Genomic DNA, 25640 nt, shown 5'->3' with positions numbered 1-25640 from the left:
TTCCCAATGCAATTTGTGTCTTGATATCCTGACTGCTGGTATTAAAAGTGTTGATTGTGGATCCTAGCAAGATATAATTTCTAACAACAGCAATCTCTTCTCCATCTATTATTGTGCTGCCAACTGGCCCAATGGTGAATATCTTTGTCTTCTTGATGTTGAGCTTCAATCCATATTGAAGACTATAGTCCTTAACCTTGTGCAGCAAGTCCTTCAGATCTGCTACAGTTTCATCAAGCAAGATTGGGTCATCTTCATATCATAGGTTGTTAATGAGTCTGCCTCCAGTCTTGATGCCACACTCCTCCTCATAAAGCCCTGCTACCAAATGATCTGTTCTGCATACAGATTGAAAAGGCATCCCTGACATATTCCTTTCTTGCTTTTGATGCAGTGTTTCCTTGCCCTGTTTTGAGGACTGCTTCTTGGTCCAAGAACAGGTTTCATATGAGCACAGTCAGGCATTGTGGGATTTCCATTTTCCTCAAGGTTATCCACAATTTATTGTGATACACACTGTCAAATGTCTTTGCATAGTCAATGAAACACAGATACACATTCTTCTGGTACTCTGCCTTCTGTCAAGATCCATTTGATATTGGCAATAATGTCCCTGGTATCATAACCTCTTCTTAACACAGTTAATATTTCTGGCAGTTTTCTGTCAATGTACTGTTCAAGTCTTTTTCTGGATAATCTTTAGCAGGATTTTGCTAATGTGTGATATTAGTGATATTGTTTGATAATTTCTATACTCTGTTGGGTCATCTTTTTTGGAATGGGAATAAATATAGATCTCTTCCAGTCAGTTGGCCAACTAGTTGTCTTCTTGGCACAACTTGGTGAGCACATGCAGGGCAGCATCTGTTTGCTAAAATATGTAAATTGATATGCCATCAATTCTTGGGGCCCTATTTTTTGCTAAGTCCTTCAAGTCCGCCTGCATTTTTTCCTTCATCACCATTGCTTCCTGATCACATGTTGTTTCTTGAAATTCTTCTGTGTCAGCCAATTCTTTTTGGTACAATGACTCTGTATACTCCTTTCATCTTCTTTTAATGCTTCCTGAATCATCTCATAATCTGCCCGTAGCATCGTTAAGCATTGCAACTCATGGCTTGAATTTATTCTTTAGTTCTTTCACCTTAAGAAATGTTAAGTGAGTTTGACCATTTTGATTTTCCAACTCCAGTTCCTTGCATATTTCATTATAATATTTTGCTTTGTCCTAACTTTTTAATTTCTTCCCTTTGCTTTGGCTACTTCACACTCTAGTGCAATATTCAGTTTCTTCTGACATCCATTTTGGTCTTTTCTTCTTTTTCCTTCTTTGTAATGACTTTTTGCATTCTTCATGAATGATAATCTTTCCATCTTCCCACAGCTTATCTGATCTTCGATCATTAGTGTTCAAGGCCTCAACTCTATTCCTGAGTTGATTTTTAAGCTCATAGGAGATAGAGCCAAGGTCAAATTTTGATTCCTGTGGATGATTTAACCTTCTATCAGATTACTAACCAAAAAGTTGGTGTTTTGAATCCTCAGTTGCACCACAGGACAAAAATAGCAATCATGTTCTTTGAAGGACTATATCCTCTGAAATCTGACAGAGGTTTAGTTCTAAGTCAGAACCCACTCAACAGCAGAGGGTAGATAAATTCAATAAATTCTTGTCATTGCTTGAAAATCAGCTCATAGTACGGCCTCCACTAGGTTTCCAAGGCTGTCAAGTGCATAGAAGGAGATTGTCTATCTTTCTGCCTAGGAGATGCTGATGAATAAGAACAGTAGGAGAGGTGTAGACGTTAGATTAATAGTACAACTCTCTACTAGAGTTTCCTCATGCATAGGTTGCTGTTGTTAGGTGTTATGGAGTCAAGTACGACCCATAGTGACTCAATAATAATCAGATCTGAAATCTGCCCTATCTTGTGTCATTCTTGTCATCTCTGCCACACTAAAGCCCATTATTAAAGTCAGTATCAATCTATCTTATTGTGGGTCTTCCCCTCCTTCACTGATCCTCCACACTTCCAAGTGTGATGCTTTTCTCCAGGGACTGGCTTATCCTTACTACATGCCCAGAGTTCCGAAGAAGACGTTTCAGCATCCTTCCCTCTAAGGAGCATCCTGGACGCACTCTTTCTAAGATATATTGCAGTCCACGGAATATCTAGTACTGTTCTCCAGCACTACAACTCAAAGGAACTGATTCTTCTATTGTCTTTGCTCACCGTCCAACTCACAGATGCATAGCAAGCAATTGAAAAGAACATGGCTTAGATTAGATGCACTTTAGTCTTTAAACTGACATCCTTGTTTCTGAGTACAACACATCTTTTGATTTCCTGACTACTCGTACCAAGTTTGGTGATTGTGCATCCAAGTAACATTAACCCATTGATAATTTCTATCATTTCTTCATTTATCATGATGTTGCCTATTGAGCCAGTGGTGCCAAATTTTGTTTTTATTTTGACTAGAAGTCGCTCTCTCTAACACCAAATTTAGATTCAGGAAAAGAGAAGGTGTATATAAAAGTGGTTTGAAACTCACACCTATGTTATAGTCCTGAATTTGACCTTTAAGAGCTATAGAAACTTGAGCAAGTATTCTCATTGCTATTGTGGTTGTGTACCATTGAGTCAGATCCAACCACTAACTGACCTCCCAGCAGGTTTTCAGAGGTAGACAACCACCCAGGATCCCTTCCTGTCATGTGGCCACTGGCCTTAGATAGGCCCTGCACCATGATTTTCATATGCTTGACTTACTGTCTAAGCAGACACACTAAGTCACATGAGGAATTAGGAAGGCATGTATCAAGGTTATTTAAGAAGCTGGATTCTATGAAGAAGAATGTGGCACCGTGACTGGAGGAAGACTCACCAATAATCTATGTAATACAGATGACACAATCTTGCTTGCTGTAAAGAGAAGAGGAATTGTTTCTAGGAGAAGATCAAATAATACAGCCTTCAATATAAATTGCATTGTAATGTCAAGAAAACAAAAATACTCACTACTGAACTGATAGATGAAGAAAAGATTAAAACTATCAACAACTTCATCTTATTTTGATTCACAGTCACCATTGATATGAGCAGTCAGGAGATCAGGAGACATACTGCATTGGGAAAGTCTAGAGTTAAGAACCTCTCCAAATCACTGAGAAGTAATAATGTCACTTTTAAGCCTAAACGCTCACTTAATTCAAGCCGTGGTGTTTTCAAATACTTGTTGTGCATCTGAGAGCCGGACAATGAATAAGAATGACAGAAGAAGAATTGATGCCTTTGAGTGTGATGTTGGAGAAGAGTACTAAATATCCCATATGGACTGTCAAAAAAAAACAAACCCAAATGGATATGTATTATAGAAAGTACATCCTGAGCGCCCCTTTGAGGCAAAGATGAAAAAGTTTCACCTCATATACTGTGAAAATGTTGCTAGAAAGGCTATTCTTTGGAGAGGGCCATCATGATTAGAAAGATGGAGGCTCAGCAAAATACAGGAAGAGCCTCAACCAGATAGGTTAATATAGTGACTATAGCAATGGGCTTCAGCATGTCAGAGAGTGTGAGCACAGGACAGAGTTAAGATCTGTTGTTCACAGGGTCTCTATGGGACATACTTGACTTGATGGTAACCTACCCACAACAACATGCAGACTTCAATGGAAAAGATTCTATCATGGTGCAGCAGGAGAATTCAAACCATACACGTTTGGGTTGGCAGTACAATCTCTTACAGAGCTCTGGTGACATAGTGGTAAGAAACTGCACTGTAATCCCAAAGGCACATAGTTCAAATCCACCAGCGACACCACAGGGGAAGGATGAGCAATCTACTTGTGTGTGATTAACTGTTGCTCAAACCCTCTGGAGAGTCAGCTATAGGTCATTTCCAACCCAATGGTTTCCACAACAACAACAAGAAGCCACTAGAACTTCCTTTCTCCTCTATAATTATTTTTTAGTTCTATTGACAGCTTTAGTTTGCTTGGATCTATAATTAACACTCTTGGTACCAGCAGCCAGGAAATTAAATAAAAGACAAACTGCATTGGGAAAGTCAGCTGTCAGAGACCTCTCCAAAATACTGAGGAGCAACAATGTCAGTCTGGAGACTAAGGTGTGCCTGATACAGGCCATGGTCTTTGTTGTTACTTGCTATGCTTCATAGAGCTGGACTATGACTAGGGATGATAGAAGGAGAGTTGATGTCTTTGAGCTATGGTATTGGAGAAGAGTATTGAATATATCATAGACTGCTAGAAAAACAAGTTTATCCTTTAGAGGGTGAAGCCAGGCTGCTCCTTGGAGGCAGGATTCTGAAGCTTCGTCTGACATACTTTGGACATGTTGCAAGGAGTGACCGGTCCTTGAAGAGGCTGTCATGCTTAGGAGGGTGGAGGGACAGTGCAGGAGAGGAAGACCCTTGACAAGACAGATTGATTCCGTCACTAGGGTAATGGGAATAAACATGTGGGAGACAGTGAGACTGGCAAGGGATAAAGCGGGGTTTAGGACTGTTGTACATAGGGTCATTATGAGTCGCAAGTAACTCGATGGCACATAACAACAACCATAACAACCACAAATGAGTAATACCAATTACCTAAAGTAAATGTGATTTTTAAGAATAACATATAAATTTCTTATCACAAAATAATTGCTCAGTAAACATTTTTCCTCCCTCCTTTTACCCTCTCCCATTTCCTCTCCATCACCCTCCCACGACATGGAACTTTATCAGAGAAGTTGCTAACCAAGTTACCACTATGTGAAATACTTTAAGAGAGTTGGATTGAAAGACAAATGCTGTAACATTTTCAAAACATTATTTGAGATTCTAGAATTATAACCATTGAAATAGCAAAGAGAAAATAGGCAGTTTAACACAAGATCATTCTGAAAATGGACTTGGCAAGTCTAATAATATGAACTCAGTCTGTCTCCATCTGGATCTTACAATTTCTCATCTATACCCACAGAATATTCTAATTCTCTTTATTCTAAGTCTCTTTATTAACAGGTAAATCCATTAAAAGAAAACCATATATAATCACACACACATACAATACGTATTTTAATTTTATTGAAATTATCTCCATAAATCTCAACCAGAGAAGTGGAACTTTCTTTCTTCTTTCAGAGAAGGCAAACTTTCTCTAAATACAAGTCATGATGTATGGATATTTTATGTCTCATTTAGACATAGATCTCTCTGTTTCTTCATCTTGCAACAATCACTAGCAAAATCTTAAAGAAACCTTCAGTTCTGAGAACCTAAGGTGGTAATCAACTCATGGAGAATACATACATGTGTGAACATGTGTGAACAAAGAAAGGTCTGATGGTGATTGAACTCTTTGAGTAGCCTCTAAGATCCAGAGTTTACTTAAGTTCTACATTGGATCTTAGAACTAAATTAGGATGTACGTGATTGCAAAGTCAGGATTCCAGCCCTTTCCCTAACACATGTAAAGATTACCAGCACATCTGATAGTAATGGTAATTTCACAAATAACGAAACCCTGCCCCCCGCCCCCCACCCCCCCACCCTCCACCCCGATCCTCAGCCCTGTTCCAAGAGGATAAGAGGAGCATCTGTTTGAGAAGTGCCATTCTGAGGGTGAGAAGATCAGAAAGAAACACCCAGACTGAGTTCTGGTGATAGTAGAGAAGACTCCCAAAACTCAGATAGGAGAATCTGGACAAGAAAGAAATACCTGGTGCCTTCTGATCTCACAGTTGGTCATTCTACTTCTTGATCTGGAAGCAATTAATCTCTGACATGAAGATGACTCGTTTTTCTTTGTCAACAATGTCATTCCACCCACCAGTGCCACAATGGGTCAGCTGTACCAGGAACACTATGAAGAAGACTTCTCTCTAGACATTGCCTACAGTGATGCAAGTGTCTACGACCTGTAGGGCTCCCATTCTACATAGACAAAGGTGCCATCCTTTTCTAGACCTACCCCTTCTTCAGGCTCAAGAACTTCCCTTATCCAAGGCCTGCAGTACTTCACGTCTGAGGATTTTCCTCCAGCCGCCCCCACCTGGCAGCAGGCGGGGTGATGGGGGAGATGACCTTTCCTGTCCTTCACCTTTTTCTGTCACCTTCCCATTATGTTTCAGACTTCTCAGATGTCTGTCTCACATCCAGTGATTATTTGGGTTTCTATTCCCTTTCGAAGTACACAAGGGGACCAAATCCCAACAAGTCCTTTTTTAAAAAACCTTCTCTTTGAGTGTGTATGGAAAGGACTGAAATTGTGGTGAGAAGAAGGTAGGAGACGTACCAATAAAGAGGAAGCTATAGGAAAAACACCCTCAAAAATACCCCCAAATAATGAAACACCTCAGTGTGATAGCATGTAAACACTAAGAAACCCACAGCTTACTTGTGATGCCAGGCAAAAAAATATCATGAACAAGAATCCAGACTGTTTAGCTTAATGATACTGCAGAGACTTTTTGTTCATATTCTCTTTAAAAATTAAGAATGATTATAATATTCCTCTCTGACTTCAGAATTCTACCTGCTGGTTTTCTTTCTAGAATTTCACATTCTGTGTGTATTTTCTGACAAAGAAGAAATAAGGAATCATTTCCCTTTCATAAAGAGAGAGAGAGAGAAAGAAAAAAAAGGAAGCAAAGCAACAGAATTTATCTTTATGAAAGCAAATTCTGTAGGTATTTCACCAAAAAGGACACATAGTGAAAATGGATTAGTTCATTTGAGTGGTTTGTGGAAAATATATATTTCCCAAAGCAGGTGGTGCTATCAAAGTGAATAGGGAGAAAAATGTCGTGCATGAAAAATACTTTTTTCAAGCCGTTATTTTTCAAGTCAAAAGGGAAATGACACAAAAATCCTACCACTGACTGACAACATATTCTAATAGGTTCTGGCTGTGTTTTAGAGAAACACACACCCTCCTACAAACATTTTCAAAAAGGATATGTATAGAGAACCCTAGAGGTTTTACATTTGTTAGATGGGAGGAAAAAGAAAGACAAACGACCTGCCAGATAATGAGATGAGTGAGCAAGTAAGTCATTGGAAACTCAAAGAATGTTCTTTTTGAGACATTTCTAGAACTGTTGAAGCAGACAGAGTGATACAGATGGAGTAAGCTCCCAATCGACATCCCATAGACATTTTAGCTAAATTCAAGAGATTAGCACTTTATAAAAGTAGATAATGCTAAATTTAATTTTATTTTAGAAGCCACGGAGTAGGTGGCGATGCCTTATGCAAGGCCCGAGGGCCTCTCCCACTTTTGTCAAGGGGAATGCTGACCTTTTCTCCTTTGAAGTAACACTAGATTTCATTTGGTTTTAATCTTTATTTCTAGTCCGTGTTACCTACCTTTGCATTCCCTCTCCTCTCCCAGTTTCTTTGTTTAATAGCAAAATTCATTTTAGCAGCAGTGATCAAGAAATATGGTCTGAACCATACTGAGTATTCAAAGAGAGAGGGAAAGAAGTAGAAAGAGTGGGGAAATACACTCATTGGTTAGGAAAACTAACCAGTTTCATTAGAATAAAACTGTCTGGTGATCTCTAAGTATTGGTCTCTGCTCTTCTAAAAGGCCATGTGATTCATCATCTGCTTTGCAAGACTCCTCTTCAACTTTCTATTAAAATATAATCTACATACTGAAAAGCACATATGTTAGAATTATGCAACCTCATGGCGTGTTCTCTGTCTTCGGGGCCTTTTAAATCAAGCTTGAACAGATGAAGCCACCTTTGTTTTCATTTAGTCTGGGTCTTTCATGTCATAACTATGTTGACAACTCAGATGTCAAACTCCTTGTCCGACAGTTGTAACAGCCTCGTAGTTGATCCTCCGGTGAGTTAGCTTTCTTCTTGGGGACGCTGTAAGTCTCATGGGAAGAGATTGCCCATCTTTCTCCTGTGGGGCTTTTATTGGATTTGAATACTGTGTACATTTGGGTTGGTACCACAACTTCCTGTCGATTAAGCCATCAGAACATGACTCTTTTATTTCTGTTTCTAGGATCAGTCCTGGGAAAGGGATGTCATGCTTGGGAGGATGGAGGAACAGCACAGGAGAAGAAGACTCTCAATGAGATGGATTGATCCAGTGACTGGATTTATGGAGGTAGGTGTGTCAGAGACAATAAGATTGGCACAGGATAGAACAGGGTTTAGGATTGTTGTACATAGGATCGCTATAAGTTGCAGGCAACTTGATGGCACAGAACAACAACAGATATACAGTGAATAGTAGACACTAGGGGAGGTGATCAAGCAGAAGTGTGCCCTATTCTAAATTTGTCCTTCTCTCTGCTCCATGATTCCAGCCTGTGTGTCCTATTTTTGCTCAGGAAAGTATGACCCCTGCTAAGTATATTGCAAGTTAGCTCAGCACTCAGCCATCTTATTTTAGTACCACAAGCAATTTCTTTATCCAAAGAATTCCTACAGTTCTGGTATTTTTGTTGGCCATTCCCCCCTGTAAATATAATAAAAATGAGGAAAGATGCAAACTCAGTGTCTTTGAGCCAATTCTGACATGTGGTAACCCCTGAATTGAGTTTGAGAGGCTTTATATCTTTAAGAAGGAAGATTTCTCATCTGTCTTCAGCAGAGTGGCTGGTGGATTCATACTGCTGACCTTCTGTTAACCTCCCACCAACGTGGAACACATTACACCACCAGAAATTTCGGTAATAATGATTCAGAGGCTAAAATCTATACTTGACTTTCCTCGTGAGCTATGCAGCAACCTTGCTAAGGTCGATTGTTCAGGTCTTTTCTGTCTTCCTGACAAGATGCTAACATCTATATAATGTCTCTATTCTCTCAACCTTGTGCTCATTGTGCATTCAATTAGAAGCTTGTTAATTACATATCTTAAATCTATACTACATATATTTTCTTTCCATTATGCTGGTTTTAGACCATGGATTATTTCTGGAACACTGAAGTCGTCACTGAGGCCAGACTCTTCTAAACCCTAATCCATCCTTCCCACCATGCTGTGGCCCGAGCTGTTTTGCTGAAAATGACAATCAAATTGATCCATGACCCTTTACCAAGTGTCTAATGGTTCCCTTACGGGGTTAACGTCATGGTTTGAAATTCAAGGTCATTCACAATCCTTATGCTCAATAGATATGGGTAAGCTTAAATGTTTTCAAAAGCTTGATGACAAGAAAGAGCTAGAGATTCTCTTTTAACTTGCTAGTTAACATCTCCTATGTGCAGGCAATGCTCAGATGACTTTCTCCAGTTTTTACTTGGCAAGTGGAAACAGACTCCGTTTATGGCAGCGAAGGCACTAATTAAGCAGAGTATGGGGAAATGTCAATGCGAATTGACAGCTGTGACTTCTCATTTAAAATATGAAGTCAAAGTTTCCTGCATTCACTTCTCCTTCTTTCATCCTCTTTCCTTCCTTGCATCTCCAGGATTTGATTAAAGGCACTAGAACAAAAACATCAATTGAGTCTAGTTAGCGGGCAAGACATATTGAATTAATGAAGTCAGATTCATGGGCAGTTTGATTCAATTCCATTACTTTCAAGGACTTATGATAACTGGACTTTAATCTTCCCGACATATAGCTCATTAGCTATATATTGATTAGGTGAAAGTAATTTGTAATTAGCAAATATACACACACATGCACACACATTTGCATGGATACACATCTCTCTCTCATATATATGTATATATAATATAGATATGTATATAGATATATTTTATATACTTTTGCTAAATGTATTTTAATTGCATGACTGGTCAGTTTTGGGTTTTTCAAGTTCATTAACTGCTAACATTTCATAAAAATATCTTCTCCTTTTATGTTTCAAGCCTGACCTGTATAACTATTTCACACTCCTCAATTTTTCTACCAAAAAAATGTGTTTAAAAATCAAGCATCAGTCCTGTTTTCCTTCAGTTGAGGGGGATCTGAATAAAAAGATTTTACTACAGGAATAGCAAGTTAAAATAATGATGATATTTACTGCAAGAGACTTCTAATGTGAGTCAAATTGCTTTCAGAGCTTAAAGATAAGGGTTCTGAAGCTGCTTATTACTGGATGGAAATCTTGAGAGCAACAATGATGCAAGCTTCATTACCTGGCGTCATGCTTATAAAAGTGAGGCTTTCAGTTTTAAATGGTATTTATTGAAAGCTAACCAGATTGTGAGCATTTAATTGAATATATCAATTTTCAGGAGACCAGAATTGTTGTGTTTGCTTAGAAGCTTGTTCTAGAGAATTTTCCCCCTGAACACAAGAAGTATGTAATTTTTTATTTTTTTTTTCTGAAAAGAAGCTTCAGGTATAACTGTAATTTGCTTTTGCAATCGTATCAGTTATTCTGGCAAAATACAGCCCGAAATCTCACATGACAGTTTACAAATTAGAACCTGTAGAAATAATTAAAAAAGGAGATATGTACAGGAGTGTTACGTGAAAATGTAAAGCTCCAGCAGCTCGGCTGAGTAATAACTAGACGTGAGGTACAAACTAATTGTACTTATCTGCTTCTCATAGTGAAAGCTGCATGTGTGGGGATTCTACAATGGGAGGTGGAAGGCATGTGTGCAATAGTTTACTGTCTGCAGGCTTATATGAGAAAAGGGAGCCAATAAAAGAAAACTCTGATAGTGAGAGAGGATGGGAGGGAGGCACAATAGACAAAAGTCTAGGAAAGAAACAGAGAGACAAAGACAGAGGTAGAGAGTCTGAGGGAGAGAGGAAAATAAGAAGAGAGGTAGAGTGGAAAGAGAGACAGTGAGAGAGAAAGTGAGAGTTAACATTTTGCCTTTACATCATGGTTCTTGTTATGTTATTAACTGCTGTCGAGTATGACTCATAGCGACCTGATGAACGTCAGATCTGAACCCTGTTCTAACCCAGTACCACCCTCATCATCTCTAGCCCACTTGTGTCCATTGCTGTAGTCACTGTGTCAATTCATCTCATCATGTCTTCCCCTTTTAGCTGACCCTCCATCTTCCCAAGCATGATGCCCCTTTCCAAGGAAGAGCCTCACCTACCATTTCTATCTTCAAAATGTTTTTTATAGTCAGATGTTTGTTTTATATTTTACTTAGTGACTTAACCAACTCAGGACCTTAGAGGGGCCAGTCCTTGGAGATGGACATCATGCTTGGAAGGGTGGAGGAATGGAGAAAGAGAGGGAGACCATCGATGAAATGGATTGATTCAGTGACTGAGGTAATGAGGGTAGGTGTGCCAGAGACAGGGAAGTTGAATAGGATAGAGCAGGCCTCAGGGCTATTGTCCATAGGATTGCTATGAGCCCCAAGTGTTTAAATATCACATAGCAGCAGCAGCAACAACCCTGTGGAGATAGTAAACCATAATTAGTAACCGGTTCTTCAAATTGAACTTCTAATTCCTTGCAGAGAAGCTCCGTAACGTCTAAAATTTTGCTTCTACATCATCTAATATGCAATCAGGCACACGCTATGCACTACATAATTATTTTAAAAGAAATTAAAAGGGAAGATATGTGTTTCTTCTAAGACAACAATCCTTTAGAATCTACTGCTATGTTTGTTTAAAGAAAACGAGAAACTGTTCTCCCCCTTTCCGGTGGCCCAGATATAACTCTTCAGTATTCCGTTGAGAGTTTCTATCCCAGGGGTCTGGACCCAAACTGGAATAACTGTCAGCAGCAACATTAATTGCCCCCCTTCTTGGAAGCTGGGGTGTGAAAATTGGTGTGGAGAAAGAGACAGAAATCTGTGCATATGAAGAGGGAGCCACTGGAGACCCAAGGAAGCCCATTAGGGGGATGGCTGGGTGGAGGCCGGCTTCATACCAGTCTGAACAGCTCCTACCATCTGGGGAAATAGATACTTTAAATCCCTAGAGGCATCAGACTTCTTCAGGATTCTCTCCCAATCCTGTGCAGCCCAACCGTGCTTAGACTTAAGCTACTTTTTAATTGGGAGGAACTTCTCTTAGAAACTCAGAAATCTACATCCCAGTTAGCATGTCCACTTTGAGTTTCCTGAAGAGAAACACATTCCCACCTGCTTCCTCTTCCACAGGTGCCTTCTCCTGCTTAGATAGTGTTCTTTTTTCTTTTTTTTTTTTCTTTCCCCTCTTACTCTTTTGGGAGAAATTAAACAGCATCCCTCTTGGAAGGATCGAGGCACAATGCCCTTCTTTTCCATGTATTACTTTTTTACTTGAGGTCTTGGGTCTCTAAAACTCCCTAACCTCCCTCATACATTTTTCAGTTCTTTCTGTGACATTTGTAATATGTTCTTTCTCTGTCTTTCCACATATCTCTTTACAGTGTACACTACAATATAAGATGCACAGAAGATATTAGTCTATAGCATAGCTGGTGAGCCGGAGTTTGCCTGCTTACAGTAAGGACAAGATATATAAACTCTGATCTTTTGAATCTTTACATCTCTACTCAGTTTGCACAGAGTTACTTAATAGATTGTTGCTGAATGTGGTAAATGGTTAAGTTCTCAGCTACTAACACCAAGGTTGACGGTTCTAACTGTTAAGGAAGAGATACTAGAGAAAGGTGGCTTGCTTCCCAAAGGCTATAGCTAAGAAAATGACTTTAAACACAGTTCCACTCTGAAACTGATAAGGTCAACATGAGTCAGAATCAACTCTTTGGTAACAGGCTCCTCTCTGTCTCTGTCTCTTTGTCTCACTTTGGCACTTTCTTCCCAGAGTAATCCACCTAGACAGATAACCTGGTATCTTCCTGAAAACATAAGACTCAAAATAAACAGTTTACATGGAAAACATTCCAGTCTGAAGAAATATGAGATCAAAGAGGTGGAAATATGTAAGTGCCTAGGCTAGAAAGGAATAAATATTTGAGTCTAAAAGTTTCCTATAGCAGAAGGGGACACCTCTGCAAAGCGTAATTTGAGATCTATATAGAGAATTTGGACCTCCACCCTCTAGGAGGACCAAGAAGAAATGTTTGTCCTCTCTAAGGGTTTAGACTAATGACCTTCAAATTTAATGACTGGTCACAGCTATCAACTATCCTAAGTGCTATTTTCTAGCTAAATCAGATGCAGGCAGAGGGAAAACTGGCTTCGGCTCCAGCCTCGTTTACCAAGCCTTCCAACTGGACTCTTTGCTTGGTTTGTCGTAAGAGGAAAAATATGTTTTGTGCTTTTCCTCTCCTCTGTTCTTACCAGGATGTCCTTTGCTACTTGGCAAAAGCTAGCAGCTTTTCTTGTGGCCTAACTGGATCTGAAAATAACATGGCTGTTTTTGTTTAAACATAATAGCAAAGAAGAACTTGAGCTTATATACAATTGAGCCTTATCAAGCCCAGACATATTTGTTTGTATACAATCAGCATGGCTGAGTGATGTCAGAAGAGCACAGAAAACAATATATTCTAAAGCTGGAGTTGTTAGTGGGTGGAACCCTCCCAAATAATAAGCATTGTCTGTATGATTGGAACTAGAGCCAGTTATTTAAACCAATATAACCTGCATTGATCCATACAGCATGTCTTACGACACTGAAACAAAAGTGGGAAAGGGAAAGAAAGAAAAATGAATAAGCTTATCCATGAAGGGAGTTCTCTGTTAGTACTCAATAAATATCTGTTGGATGAATTATCAGTTTTGAAATACACAATAAGATTGCCTTTATACATGTGATATAGATTAGTGTCTAAGAAGTTAACATATTTGAGGAATTATAAATGCAGTCTTCTGGGGGGCTAGTGTTATTTGTGAATTGCCCCTCACCAACGTGGACAGGATGCCTTAAGGCCCCTGTGACACTCCCCCTCTTCTCTCTTCTGTTGTCCTTTTGCATCACAGCAAGTTCTCCTGAATTCTCTGTATTTTGCATGCGCACTATCCCAACCCTACCCAAGCTATTTCCTGTGGTGGCATTTCCAAGTATTTGTGGTGCCAGAGCGTCCTCTCTGAGCTTGTTCCTAAAGAACACATTATCCTATCTCAAGAGCTGCATTTTCAGAAATAGTGTAGCTTTCAACTCAAATTATCATTGTGCACATGTATGTAACTAAGGAACAGAGAATCATTTTTAGTAAAAATAAGTGCTTAACCCAAAGATACCTTGAAAGACAAGCTGACGATCTTGCTTGTGCAAGTCCATAGTCTTGAAAGTCCTGTCGTGACAAAGAACAGATGTCATAGCAACTAGCCACGGCTCTTTACATATATGACAAACACTGTTGCTGTTGTGTGTCACAGAGTTGGAGATGACCAACAGCAGGCCTTCCGGTGGAATTTTAGAGGAGATTGTCCATTCTTCCCTCACAAAGCAGCTGGTGGATCCAAAAGGCAAACCACATGGATTCGGGATTGCAGTGCAGCTTGTTAACCACTTGGCCACAAGAGGTGTGACCAAAAGCAGCAATAAAATGGAATGCTTCCTCTTGGAAAAAATGGATTCCTGTGAATGGTATTGACAAAACATATTATTCTACTATCTACAGGTTCCTACCTTACTCTTTTACCTAGCTACCTCCTGTGTGATTCAATCTTTAGGGTTTGATAAGGAACTCTGGTGCCCTAGTAAGTAGGGATTTGTGCTGCCAGCCAAAACGTGGCTGGTTCAAATCTATCAGCTGCTCTGCAGAAGAAAGAATGTCTCTTCTCAAACAATTTTTAGCCTCTGTAAACCTTTGAGGATCAGTATGACTCAATTTCAACTTGATAGTAGTGACTGACTTTTAAAAAAAAAAAAGCTAATAATTTTTTTCTTGATTTTCTTACAATCATTCATTGTGTTTTATATAGTCATTCATATACATTGTATTTTATACAATTAATTATGGTTGCTATATGCCTATTTTTCTTCTTTCTCTTCAAGTCTTCATGGAATTTTTCCTATTCCTTCACACTCTGTCCACTAACCTCTGCTATCCTGGTGATTTCCTCCCTACCCCTACTTCTGCTCCCTTTATCCCTCCTATTTTCACAATGATGGGCTTATGCAATATTTATCCTATGTGACTGAGTTATCTCACAGGACATAATGCTCTAGTCTCTCCCAGGTTATATAGCATTTTACAAAACCGTTATTTCTTAGTGTTGCCTAGTATTCCATTTGTGGATACACATTTTCTCAACCTATTGATTTGTTGATGAGCATTTGGGATCTTTCCATTTTCTTGTTATCTTGAATAACACTGCTATGAACCTAGTTATATATACATGTCCATTCACGTCTCAGTTCTGATTTCTTTGGGATATATTCTTAGCAATAGAATAGCTGAGTCATATGGTATTTCTATGTTCAGCTTTTTAAAGAAACACCAAACAGCCTTCTACAGTGGTTGTACCATTTTATAATCACTTCAGTGTAAGCGTTCCAATCTCTCTGCAACCTCTCAAATGTTTATGTTTGCTGTGCTTTTAAACATTGCTGCTGCTGCTGGGATGAGATGGTATCTAATCGTTGTTTTGATCCGCATCTTTCTGATTGTTAGAGATTTTGAACATTTTTGAAAAAAACATGTTTGTTAGCCAAGGAAATAGCCACTTGTATGAAGAATCTTTTCATATATTTTGCCCATTGGATTACCTGTCTTTGTTTTTTGGAGATCCTGTAGCATTCTGTAAATTTTAATTATGAGACTCTTATATGAAATATCATTGCCAAATATTTTTTAACCAACCTGTGGGCTTTGGAGAAGATTTTCTATGCACAGAGGGTTCAATTGTAAGAAAGTTCCATTTGTTGATTTTATCTTCTGGTTGAGCATTTTTAGCTATATTTTCAAGCCTATTTTGCATAGGCTAAAGCTTCTAATTCCCGCCCCCCCATTTTGTCTGTAATTATCTTTACAGTTTGGGATTTTACGCCTAGGTCTCTGATCCACTTTGTGATGGGTTTTGCGTAGATGTTAACTGTGGTTTCTGTTAGAGTTTTCTGCAGGTAAACGTTCAGTTTTGCCCGCATCCTTTTGTTAAAGAAGATTGGTTGCTCACCCTGTCCCACATTTAATAAGTTTTATTGCCTTGTTAAATATCAGTTGACCATGGGTAGATGGGTTATTTCTGGGTTCTTGATTCTTTTCTATGGATCTATGTTTCTACTGTTGCGCCAATACTATCCTCTTTTGATTACTACAGCTGTGTAGTAAGTTTTGAGATCAGGGAGTGAGATGCCTCCTACTTCATTTATTGTTTCTCAGGAGAGCATTCTTTATCCTGGGTCTGTTTCTTTTCCAAATGAAACTTCAAATTGCCTTTTCTAACTCCTTGAAGAATGAATTTGACATCTGTGTTGGGATTGCTTTTTGCAGGATTGCTTTTGGTAGGATTGTCATTTTCACAGCTGAGATAAATATATTGATGAATATTTTTGTTGTTGTTAAATGCCAATGGATATATTTAGAAAAAGGTTATATTTAAGCTATCACTAACTTTATGAAAGTGATACCTGGGAGTGGTAAAGGATATGCATTATTAAGAAGATAAAAGGTAGCAAAGTTTGTTCTGCGTGATGAAGTTGAAAAGGAGAATGCTCTTTTACATGTTAGACCCAGAAGGAAAGTGTTTCCTAGATTGCTCAGTTTTTCTATAACAATACATTTTGATACACACTATTGATCTCTAGGCAATGCACCAAGACATTTCAGAAGGTTGGGTAAAGTCTTATTTTCATTTTAACCAATAGCAAACCACACAAGTAAACACATAAACTAACAAAAACTATCCCAAAACCCTCAAAAATTATCAAGGTAATTTATGCAGCCACACTTTGCGATTAACAGTCTCCATATTCCCTCCTCCCCCCACGTATTCCTTTAGAATTCAATGAATGGACTTCTAAAATTTCTTCCAAACACCCTTGAACTTATTTTTAGAATCTAAGCTTTGTTTCATATACTTTGGGCACAGGCTCAGGAGGGCCCAGTCCTTTGGAGAGGGACATCATGCTGGAAAGTTTGGAGAGACAGCACAGGAGAGAAAGACTGAGGATAGATGGATTGACTTAGTGACTAGAGAAATTGGATTAGGTCTGTTGGAGATGATGAGATTAACTCCAGATAGGGCAGGGTTCCGGGCAAATGTTGCTATGAGTGGCAGGTGTCTCAATGGCACATAACAAAAACAATAACAATATCTAATTTTTTTGCTACTAATAGTTGTTGATGAGTAAATGCTCACTAAGTTGACACTATGATTATTCTATTAACCTATCAGAACCTTTATTTCATTATTAGAGAAAATTATATTATCTATTTACAAGGTTTCCAGATAAGGTTACTCAAAGAAATTATGTCTTTATAATTACATGGTAATGTATGAAGTGATGTCTGAAATAGTGGATTGTTCATTTTATAGTATATACAATGGCAATTCAAGCAAAGGACTATGCCTGACATACTCTGCATCATCATAAAATCATGATGTAAGAAAGATTATACAAACCTTGTCTGGGATTCCTGAAGAATTCGTTACCCAGGAGCAAGACACAGTTAGTTGGCATGAGATACTAATGACAAATAATGACTTGCTGCATTGTTCTGTAGTTATTTCAAACAAAGAAGGATAGAAGGTGGGTTATGTTAAGGGCTTTATTAAAATACTGGTCCATAATTTCGGCCTTCATAATGTGAGGTTAGTGTTAGGTAAAAAGTGTTGGAGGAAACACTGAAGATAGGGAAGGAAAGTTCCAGAGATGGAGATGAGAACTAGTCCTGTAAGTCGCCAAGCTGCTAAAAGGAAACCCAAGATAACCCACTAATACTGAGATAATTCTGACTCATAACCTGTAGGACAGTGTAGAGCTGTCGGAGGGGTTCCAAGCCTGTACATCTTTCCAGAAGCAGACAGCTTCATCTTTCTATTGAAGAGCAGATGCTTTGTTGAAGTGGTAAACCTCTATCAGCTGAATACTTTTAACCACTGCTCGGCCAGGATTTCTGAAGGTAGAAGAGACAGAACAAGCGGAGAATCAAGAGGACAAGAGAGATGGTTTGAACCTAATCTCACTGAGTTTCTTAACTTGAATAGATTCAGGCTGAACACCAGTACATAAAGATCCCGCATTTGCTTTACTGATCAACATGTTAAAAGTTCCAATCGATCGGTATAAATCTTTTCAGTAGCAGCATTTATAGCAATATAATACACTATCCAAAGGAACTTTCCCATAAAGACCTTCCCATTGAGTATCTCCCCACTAACAGCATAGACTTATTGGCCTATTGATATGTTTCAAAGGTCTCTGTTGTAATATTGGTGAATTTGCAGATAGTATTAACTTGAAGGAAAGACAAAGAAAAAAATTAAAAACAAAACACATGCATGAGAGAGAATTAACACACACATTCACACCTATCCAACCTCCAAAATCAATTCACCTTAGTGGATTTATCTGCTTTTTGTTCCCCGAAGGTTACTGTTCAACCCCAACCTTAGGCAGTTCTTTTCGCACATTGTTAAACTTTTTGATATAATGTTCTACTGGAAAAAAAAAGAAGAAGAAGAAAAGAAATTCAGTTAGACATCCTAAGCACCATTTGTACTTTTCTGTATTTTACACAAGAGCACAGAGGGATATTTTTCTCTACTTTGAGCATTGTGATTTAATAGACTTTTAAAATAGAATGTCAAAAACAAAAGAATAATTTTAGTACAATGGCATGAGAACTAAATGTATGGATTGATCCTCCGATAGCCTATTTACTCTCCATCTCCCACTTATGTACTTGTTAAGTGACTCAGGTAAGTGGTCAGAGAGTTAGAGACTCGAGTTCTCTACTTATCAAACAGAAAGGGCAGGAAGCTCTCAGCCCTCTTGCCTCAATACACCCAATTATGGATCATATTAAAGGACATTGATGATGATTGCAGAGTCTTTCTTTGCTTTTCAGTATGGAAAGGAGTATCTCAATTACTGTTTCATGGCTAATCCACTGCCAGGCGAGAGGATTCTGACTTATGGTGACTCACTATCACGGTTCTGATTTTAAGGGGGAAAGAGACCTAATCTTTCACCCACTGGAAGAGCTGAGTGTGTTCAAATCACTGTCTTTTCAGTTAAAAGGGCATGCTATATACTGTTGTTGTCGTTGTTGTTGTTGTTGTTATGTGCCGTCGAGTCGCCTGCGACTCATAGCGACCCTATGTACAACAGCCCTAAACTCCGCTCTGTCCTGTGCCAATCGCACTGTCTCTGACACTCCCATCCCGATTATCCCAGTCACTGAATCAATCCACCTCATAGAGGGCCTTCCTCTCCTGCGCTGTCCCTCCACCCTCCCAAGCATGATGTCCCTCTCCAAGGACCAAGGAGGACAGAAGGAGAATTGATGCCTTTGAGCTGTGGTGCTGGAGAAGAGTATTGAGAATACCATGGACTGCTAGGAAAGCAGATTTGTCCTGGAAAGGGTTAAACCGGGTAGCTCCTTGGAGGCAAGGATTCTGAGGCTCCGTCTAACATACTTTGGACATGTTGTGAGGAGAGACCGAGATGCTATATACTATGTCATCAAAATTATTTGCTTGAAAGATGTGAGGTGCTATGCTTTGTAGTGTAGAGGATCTGCAAAAGGGGCAGAAGACTTTGAAGATATGGTGTTCACTTGTAAAACAAACTCATCTGTTGCCTTTCTGAATCTTCAAACATGAATTCCTCTCGAAAAATGAGTTTCTGAAAAGAGGCTTGGATCAAGAAAGAGATGTGGGCTTAACCTTGGAGTTCTTGATTCAGCCACTCTAGGTTTCTCTGCCTCACTTTCCATTTGGGTAAAGTCTCTGTATCAGATAATATCCAAGATACTATTTTGTAACACTTGAGAGCAAATTTAATACAGTGATTGTGTTGTTTCTGAAATTATTGCCTCTCAGATTTACACCAAATCGTATGAAAAAGTTGAGAGTTATTAGTCAAGAAATAACCAGGAAAAAAATTAACGTGCTAGTAAAAAAAGCCAATGAATAACATAAATGGTTACTTTCTTAACTACTTTCTAAAGGTTGGAGGTTCATACTTACCCAGAAGTGCCTAAGAAGATGGCTTGTCTGCATGTTTTTGAAAAATTAAAGCCTGAAAATTCTTTAAACCAATTTGATTCTACTGAATGAAATTTCCATGATTTGGAATTGACTTTTCAGAGCAACTCATAACAACAAATAATATATTTTAGATTTAAAATAATTTCTGTAATCTCTTATGCAGCATCTATTCAATCCGAACGCTGATCTAATAATTCATGAAGCCTGACTCTAAGAAGGAGAGTACAACCTTAGGATTGGAGGAAAATTTATCAGCAACTTGTGATATGTGAATGATACAACCTTGCTTGCTGAAAGTGAAGAGGACGTTTTGTAGAAGATCAAAGACTATAGCTTTCAACATGAATTGCTTCTCAACATTAAAACACCAAGATCCTTACCACTGGGTCAATAGGTAACCTTATGATAGACAGAAAACAGATTGAAACTGTCTAATGATTTTGTCTTAGTTGGATCCAAAGTTAACATTCTTGCTATCAGCAGTCAGTAGATAAGGAGACATATTGCCTTGGATAAAGTGGCTAACTGGGACATCTACAAAATACTAATTAACAAAGATGCCAGTTTAAAGACTAATGTGTGCCTGATTCAGGCCATGGTGGACAATGAATAAGAATGACAGAATAAGAATGGATGCCTTTGAGCTGTGGTGTTGGAGAAGAGTGCTAAATTTCCCATGGACAGCCAAAGGAATGAACTGTAATGTCTTGGAAAAGGTACAGCCAGAGAACTCCTTGAAGAAAAAGATGGCTGTGGTGTTAATAGTTTATCGTTCAAAATGGCTGTTTTGTAACCATTTTTTATAGCTATTGTTTTTTACTTTGCCATGTGAAAGCGACAGATTACATAAATAGGGTGTGTTCACCTATCCACAAGCAGATTGGCTAATCTCACCACTAAATTGAGCAGATTCCTGGGCAAATTTGAGAATCTTACCACCAGCAAAGAAGAAGAGACTGCAGTACATCTTTCAAGACCTGAGATTCTGTGGCAGCCACACCACAGCAGCAGTTCCAGCAGAAAACCAATGACCAGATGTGAAACAGAGCTGACCTTGGGACAGCTACACCATGGAACCAGACCTAGGAGCCCTGCACCAAGCTTGTTAGTGGACTAAGGAAAGAACTATAACTGGCTTCATAACACTGACCTAACGCCACAAAGTTCAAGGCTGAGGTGGCTGTGAGCACATTTCAGAAGCTCTCCTGACTGATGGACTATATCTTGTGGCTATCCTGAATTAAAGCCTTTTGAATTCTCTGAAATGGTTCTCTGTGGTCTGTGAGCGATCACAAAGGAATCCAGATCCGGTAGAGCAGTAAGATCGATGTTGAGATGAGTATAAAGAAATATGGGGACGTGTCTGACCTCAGTAATTCTGCGTTATGGATGCTGCTGACTAGAACAGTTCCATTCTGTTACAGGTATAGCTGTGCCCACATGACCATCACTCTCTTACAATGGCAAAGCTTCATCTCTCATACTTTGTGTGTGTTGTTTGGGGAAGCCATTCTTTGGAAATGGATATTACGCTTGGAAAGCAGAAGGGTCATCAAGAGAGAGGAAGACCCTTCAATGAGATGGAGCACAAGATGTGGCAAGTGTATCAGAGCTGGTGAGGACGGCATAGAATAGGAGAGAATTCAGATCTGTTGTCCAGAGGGTTATTACGAGTCATACTTGACCCAACAGTGTCTGACATCAACAATAACAACAACCACTGTAGCAACAACGTGGATTATGGAAAGAACAAAACATTCCATCACGGAAGGGTGCAACTAGAGTTTTCTCTAGACAGAAGAATGATGAAACTTGATCTCACAGAATTTGGGCAGGTTATTAGGGAGTCAGTCCTTGGAAAAACACATCATGCAAAGTAAAGGGTCAGATAAAAAAAAGGAGATCTATTGATACAGTGACTAACAGTGGGCCTAAACACATCAGAAATAGTGAGGAGGGCTCAGGACTGGGAAGAGCTTGCTTCTGTTGTCCATCACCAGACACTCTGCATTGAAGCCTATTGGAAGGCACCTAAGAACAGAAAGTGGCATTAGAGGGAGACGACAGGCAGGCTGGCGGTGAAGCTTGGTCTTGTTTTCCCCTCCTAGAGGTTCTTACCCTGATACCAATACCAATACCATTTAACTCCAGTAGTAGTTAAGGTGCCAACTTCTTCTTCTTCTTCTACTTCTTTTTTAAATCTCTTCTTGAAAGTAATTCACCATACTAGGTTCTATAAGTTAAATAATTGGTATTTTTTAACTGTTTTCCTGATGCCTGATGGATTCAGTGACTGAAAACATGTTGGAATATTTATAACACTGGAACCAGTCCAAATTTTCTCTAAGATTTTTGTCTTCTTTACCCTCTTTGGTTGAAATAACTTTCTTAGCATGGTATTAGAGCAGAGTTCCTGGCTTTTCTGTTATTGAGATTCAATAGGAATCTTTATCACTATGGCCCATCCATTATTAAAGTCCTCATAATACAAGACACTTCCGTTTTCACCAAGTCAACTAGCAGTATTACGAGGATAGTCATTTGAATCATGATAACTATTAAATCATATAAAAAATAAGCCTTAATCTCTTTTCTGTTTAATGTTGTTGTTGTTGTTGTTGTTGTTGTTTTTAAGTGCCGTCGAGTAGAATCTCTTTTCTGCTTGATAGTAGTAGAATTTCAGATTCTACTATTTTTGCTCTGAGCTGAAATCTGCAGGCAGAACTAACCAGGTGGCCATTATATCTACAGCCAGGAATTAATGTGCAGTAGTCAGCACACTTGCCTTCCTGCAAAACAAAAGTCCTCTGAAATAATTGGCTTCCTGCAGTAACTCTGCCACAACAGGTAGAGAGAGAGAGAGAGGCATGTGGGAATTGGTAAGCTTGGGAACGTGGATTCTCCTCTCCAACTATGGCATTATTCATGTGCCCTGAACCTTCTGTTCTGAATGTTGGGTGATAGTTCAGAAAGATAATGGCCTCTGCCCAGAATCTGAATTCCTAGAGGAGAAGTATTGGCAGCACTGGGACTTCATTATAAATTGGTCTTCTTGTAAGTTATTGCAGCATGGAATTAGGAAACTTTCCACACAATTGGCATGAAGGTAAGTTCATTGCTTGAATCCATGTAACACACTGGTCCATTCACCCAGACAGTCTAAAATTCACTGAGGCCCATACCTTCTGTGTTATATTAATGTCATTATTATCTATTTACTTCATAAGCCAAGATATGTCTACAAATTTAATTGTGATAATATAGTTTCTTTTTTAAAAAATATATTTTTATATGGGTTTACATACAAAATTAACATACATTGTGGTCCACACTAAACTTCATTCACACTATCTTCCATCCAATCATTTCCATTAATTGTGTTTTATAAAATTAATCACCATTGGACCAGGCCCACCATTATACCTTCTTTTGCCTGATCTTCCCCATTGCCTTTAACCCCCCTCCATCCACCAAGCTGTGTGACTCCATGATTTCCCCTCTGCCCACCCTCATTCCTCTGCTCCCATCTCTTGCCTCCTTGAACCCTCATACTAGTTTCCCTCGTTTTCCTTTACTAATTTTACTAGTTACCCTTCTATTTTCACAACAATGGTGTGAACATATAGTTCCAGAAATTTCCCTTAGCAACTAGCAAGAAGTAGAAAATAGTATGTCAGATCACACCCAAAGCTTGATAATAAATAGCTGACTGAATTATTGATATCTTTAGGTCTTCTTGAGTGGAAGAAACTAGACAGAGAACAATTATTAAGCTCTAAAAGTTACGTTACAATATATAATTACTTCTATTGTGATGAAAGTTACATCATAATATAAACCTGACTTATATTGTGTTGAAAGTGACATCACAATATAAACATCAAATGAGTGACAGCTTATGTAAGACTTAAGAAGTTCGAAGACAGAAATTTAACATGGACTTCTATGGATGGTGAAAACAAAGAGAGAAAAAGAACCTGGGAACTTACACTTAAATCACTGCTAATTGTTGCTCAGGGAGCTCTGGAAGCTTAATTAGTAAAGAGTTCATTGTCTACTCAAAGGTTGTTATTGTTGTTATGTGCCGTTGAGTCACCTCCGACTCAGCCATCCTGTGTACAACAACCCTAAACCTTCCTCTATTCTGTGCCAATCTTATTGTCTTTGACACACCTACCCCCATTACCACAGTCACTAAATCAATTCATCTCATCAAGGGTCTTCTCTTGCGTTGTCGCTCCACCCTCCCAAGCACGATGTCCTTCTCCAAGGAATGGTCCCTCCAGGATCGTTGTCTCCAAAGATCATTCTGGTTTCACCCTCTCTAGGACGAACCTGTTTGTTCTTCTAGCAGTTCATGGTATATTCAATACTCTTCTGCAGCACCACAACTCAAAGGCATAAATTCTCTTTATATTATTCCTAGTCATTGTCCAGCTTTCTGATTCATATCAAGTAACTGCAAAGACTATGGCCTGAATCAGGTGCACCTTAATCTACAAACTGACATTGTTGCATTTCAATACTTTGGAAAAGTCTCTGACAGCAAAATTTCCCAATGCAAGATCATCAGCAAATTCATCAGCTGCTCTGCTGAGGAAAAAAAAAAAAGACAATCTCCTCCTATTTGATTATCAGCTTCTTAAAATCCACTGGACAGTGAGCTGTCTATCAGTCGGTTCCAACCTGAGTACAATGAATGTGTGAAGTGCTTTGTTGTTATTATGCTGTTATGATTTGATTAAAAGTCAAGATGACTCTGCAAACAACATATCCGAGCATTGATATAATAGTGACATTTTTCTTAGGCTAGCCAAAATTTATCTGCCTATCTTCTTTTTATTAAAAAAAAACAAACCACCAAAAACAAAAACAAAGAGAAAAAAAAGTAGCAAACAAAAAACCAAAAACAATAAAGACCCTTAAAGTCACTGCTTGCAAATTTGAAATTGGAATAAAAAGGAATATATGGCTTAGGATTTACCAAATCATATTCCTCTAATCAAATGTATCACATTGGCTCTTTCTTCTAAAACTATAAAACAATATATTCTTTTCTGCTCTGTATTACATACAATTAATAGTCTCTATATTTCCAGTGGTAAATTGCTAACTCCTGGAAAGAAGTGGCACAGTAACTAAAGGGGAAAGATCCACAGGTCATCCTAGTCAAGCTTTCCTGTTAAGAGTATTTGCTCCTATAATTACCTTTACATAGGGGCCATTTAGGCATGACTTGACCACTATCTTGTAGAATTCACTATCCAATAAAGCAAATCATCTATGTGTCTTGGTCTTGATTTCAGAATGAGAATTTGTACGCCTCTTGTATATGAGAGAATTTCCTTTTAATACACATATTAAATACATATATTAATATCTGAGCTATGGTGTTGGTGAAGAATATTAAGTACACCATAGACTACAATAAAAGCAGGCAACTCCATTGTGACATATGTATATCCAGAATTTTCTGTAGAAGCTGTTCTTGGAGAAGAACATCATTGCTGGTAAAGTGGAGGCATAACAAAACGATGGAAGACCTTGAATGAGATGTAGCAAAGCCTTAGTTCCAACAGTAGTTCCAAACATATCCACTATATTTTA

This window comes from Elephantulus edwardii, unplaced genomic scaffold, assembly GCF_000299155.1.
Source record: "Elephantulus edwardii isolate Elephantulus edwardi_28Jun2011 unplaced genomic scaffold, EleEdw1.0 scaffold00076, whole genome shotgun sequence".
NCBI classification, from domain to species: domain Eukaryota; kingdom Metazoa; phylum Chordata; class Mammalia; order Macroscelidea; family Macroscelididae; genus Elephantulus; species Elephantulus edwardii.
The sequence above is the reverse complement of the archived record's forward strand: the minus strand, read 5'-3'. Positions refer to the sequence as shown.